The following is a 4088-nucleotide window of genomic DNA, read 5'->3' on the forward strand; positions in this document are numbered from 1 at the left end:
TCTTCTGAACAGGGGTTTCATTATTTCACAATATTTGTATCCAATGTCTGCTCACCCCACCCTGATAAGACCTTCGCTTCTTGGGGCTCGTCCAGCCTTGCCTTTCTGTGATCTGCTTCTGTAATTCAATTGTTTTTTCAACCGCTACAGACTGGAAAATAGGCATTCCTTTTTTAGTCCAGATCTGCTATAATACGTAGTGGAAACATCCATTCTTTACTCACTTCAATGTATGTATTTGTTGGTGCATGCCACAATCTATTCACGATAAATCTAGCCTCAACAATACTTTGCCTACTTGCGTTTCTTTGCATCTGTACACGTGTAAAATAACTAGATATCTCCATTGTTTCTGTAGCATAAGTTTGTTCATCTTGATCCCAAGATGTCGCTTATCTTTGATACTTTCTTGATGCCTTAAAGCAGGCTTGTCCAACCTTTTTGAATGTGGGGCCGAAGTATTAACTTTTTATCACCCAGTGGGCCGGCGAGCCAAAAGTCAACAACCTAACCCAAAGCAGTATATTAAAAAGCGATATTGTGTGACCTTTGACACAATAGCATCACAGGCAGTGACACCCATGCAGTCCCAAAGATAGCTTTTGGTGTCATGGGCAGTGATCAAAGGTTAGTTGGTTGTGATTTCTTTCAGTGTCTATGTGTTCATATTTTTCTGAAATGGTAGGGGCGACCAAGCGTAGCGAGGAGCTACAAGGATCTAGGGTGGAATTGGGGGGGTTTCCTCCCCCCCAAGTTTTATTTTTCAAATATGGGGTTGAAATGGTGCATTTTACAGCAGAAAAGGTGACCAAAAACCCATAAGTTTACAATCAGCTCTAAAGGGGAACATGAAAATTCCATGTCACCAACAGCAGAAAATAACATTTTACAACACAACACATTTTAATGATCAATGTGTCCACAGTGTAAGACAGCACTGTCATTGATGGAACACATTGTCATGCTGGTTGTACCCAAAATATGCCTCTGTAGCAACTTGTCTATGCTGGCTGTTCCCAATTTAGGCCAGAATTGTTCTGTACAAAGCATGATTGATGCTGCCTGAGCATGTGCAGTGTGCCCAATACATATGGCAGCTTATCTCTGTAATACACATTACTTTTGTGGTGATGAGAGAAGCATAATTCAATTCCACAGATAAAATGTCGAAAAGCAATCACCTAAAGGTGAACCTAATTGAAGAAACGCAATGTGAGCACAACCTTAAAGTATGCAACCTAGCAGGCCTAGTGCACACTTTACCTTTTCTTTCTTTCACCAATAAATCGGTAGGAGACCGCAAACGCAGTCCCCCACTACCAGAAATAATGCAGTCGTGTATCCCGCATTTGGGGACATAGCAGGGTTCAGCAAATCCGATGTGCAATGGGTAAGCCTCACCCTGGGAGATCTGCCCTTGAGATCAGATTCTCCCCTGCCAGCTACGTATGAGTTGCATGCAAGAGGGCAGGGGTTGGGCCAGTTCTGGAAGCCCCGCTAAGCGAGGGTGAGAAGGCAGGCCCTGACCCAGCCCCAGCCCCAGCCCCCCCGGAATCTCTGAGCGTCTGCAGAGCTGCCTGTCCCATGTGCAGGGGGAAGCTCCGGCAGGCAGAGCCCAGCAGAAGAGCAGATTGTAGCACAGTTCCTTTCTCTCATCAGGCCCTGCTCGGCCCGAGATTTATATAAATAGCAGGATGGCTTGAGCAGGCCTGTTGCAGTCTGCCCACTGGCCTGTCGGCTCCACACGGGCCCATGGTCCTCCTGAGCGGAGCTGCTCAGTGCTGGGCCCATTGACACCATCATAATCATCCTGGACCTCGACGCTCCACCACCCCTGAATCTCAGAGTTATGCTCAATGACAATGCTGAAGCTTTGACATCTTTGCCGTAACCATATGCCGTGTTGTGTCAGCCGAGCCTGCACAGCGCCAAAGGCAAGTATTCCCTTGTCCGGGCCCAGAGGTCACTGAGTCTTCCAGTGCCATCCACTTGGCACGGCCTACTGTTCCCAGCGTTTTCTACCCGCAAATCAGCAACACTGCCAAACAGAACATCATTGGGGCTCATTCATTGGGGCCCATGGCTGCTGCTCTCCGACTTGACCCCAGCCCAGCGCAAAGGCACCCATGCTCCTGGTCTGATGCTGAAAAGCCTGGCTCTGCTAAGATCCGAAAGACAAGAACTAAGGTATTTTGGGAACATAGTACTATTGTTTTTTGTGTTGCAACTGTATCAGCTCACACCTCTCCTGAAGGGTATAGGCTGCCCTCAGACTGCGCTCCCAAAAGAGTGGAAATAAGTTATACCTGTTGGGCTTGCCTGTTTCACTTTTATGATTGGGATCACTTCTGCATGGGTATTAAGCATGTTATAAATAACCTATCATATCATACATCACAGCAAGGTGTAGGACTGAATTGGCAAAGGGACTGGGGCTCCCATCTGCGATATGTCAAGCTCCCACCCCACCCCCCATGTGGATCTGAATAAAATATGTGTAACCTTCATAAGCAACTTACAGAAACATTGGCAGGTGGTCCACTGAGGCCCATTTGCAGGTTGCAGTGTTTTATTGGGGCACTACAAGGGTAACATATTGTGCGCTAGCCCTTGGTGTTCCTTTTCCCCGCCGCGTGTGCTTTGAGTCAGGGGAGCATTCTCCCTTCGCGTTTTGTTCAAAAAATGTGTTGGTCACATTGTTATTCTTATTCAGATCTCCGTTATGAACTGTGCACCAACCTGCGCCCAATGTTTTCAGCTCTGTGTCGTCCTGCTTCCAATTGTGCCTGAACTGATACAGAAAATGTCTTTCTTCTGCATGCGTGTGTTTATTTCTATACATTTTTCCCCCATCTGCCATAGTTAAGTGTAGTTTGCTGCTCAACCGTAGTATGTCCAAAAGGGTAGGGTCTTTCAGTCACCCTTTGTGCTGGCTCAGGCGCCAGAGAACTCTATGGGTATGCCCGCCGTGCAACTGGTGTTCCAGTGAGGTTTCAGCTTGCTGTGTACACACAGTATTCCCCTTTCTTCTTTTCAGATGGCTATGCGCTTTAAAATGTGGTTGTCTTATAATTTACGACCTGCCGTGTCGAGGGGTCATGCCTGCTTTGTCATGCCTGCTTTCCCTCTGCTGTTCCAACACACAATGCTCCTGGCGGCATCAATTCTTTGCAGTTTCTGCCTGCGGCCGCTTATCTCTCAATGTGTTGTGGCCCCGTGTGTTCCTGCTTCCAAATGAAGCCCACGTTGATTTTAGGAAGGCTCTGGAGCATTTCAGCTTTGGTACGCAGAGGTGTCGGGGGGGGGGGGGTTGGGTAAAGTCAGTCATCTGCGAAGGCCCTCCAGACTGCCGTGGTTTCCTCACCCCCTCTGGCAATATGAGATTCCATTTCCCTTTTCTGCAGGAGCCAGTACGCTGGTGCTCCTATTGCAGCCTCCCTGGTCGCAGCTGGCAGAAGCGCCCAGCGCTTTGATGTGCCAGCGGGGTTGACAAATTTATTTATTTCTGCAATGTTTGTCGGATATCTGACAAACATTGCATAAATAAACAAATTAACACGTCATGGCTGAGGACTGTAACTACCTCTGTTGACCCCATGGGGTCACCAGAGGAAGTTACAGTTTTACGCACAGGCACATTTTTTTTGTTTTTTTAAAACATTTTTTTTTTTTACTCAAGAGTTGTTCAACATACGGCCTCGCGGGCCACATAAAATGGCTTGGAGAGCCGCATTGTGGCCCGCGGGCCGTATGTTGGACAACCCTGCCTTAAAGAATATCTGCATTCTCTTATCACAGCATCTCTTCTATGTATGTCAGCTGGCTTCATGTGATGTCACCATTCTTCCCTTCCATTCATTGGTCCTGCTTCTTCTAGGATTTGATTCAAATGTCCATCATACTGTCTCGTATTCAGATATTGCTTTCTCAATGGGAACCTTGTTTCGAAGATTCTCTTTGGCATCAGAATTTTCACTGGTATCGCGTGTATCTCACACTCTGGTTCACAACATATAGGCAATTTGGGTAAAGTGGTTGAAGTAGGAGGTACTTGGCTCCTTCTCTCCACTATTATTCCCACAAAAACA

At 47.0% G+C, this 4088-nt stretch overlaps 1 non-coding gene across 1 annotated transcript; it reads right to left on the reverse strand.

Annotated features, from left to right (window-relative positions):
- Positions 1-1290: 1290 nt before the first annotated feature.
- On the reverse strand, positions 1291-1450 carry LOC138496235 (U1 spliceosomal RNA). The gene has a single exon (XR_011277772.1). It is a non-coding gene; the product is annotated as a U1 spliceosomal RNA (small nuclear RNA).
- Positions 1451-4088: the final 2638 nt, after the last annotated feature.

This window comes from Ambystoma mexicanum, chromosome 10 (genome assembly GCF_040938575.1).
Source record: "Ambystoma mexicanum isolate Mex_15411 chromosome 10, UKY_AmexF1_1, whole genome shotgun sequence".
In the NCBI taxonomy this organism is placed as follows: Eukaryota; Metazoa; Chordata; class Amphibia; order Caudata; family Ambystomatidae; genus Ambystoma; species Ambystoma mexicanum.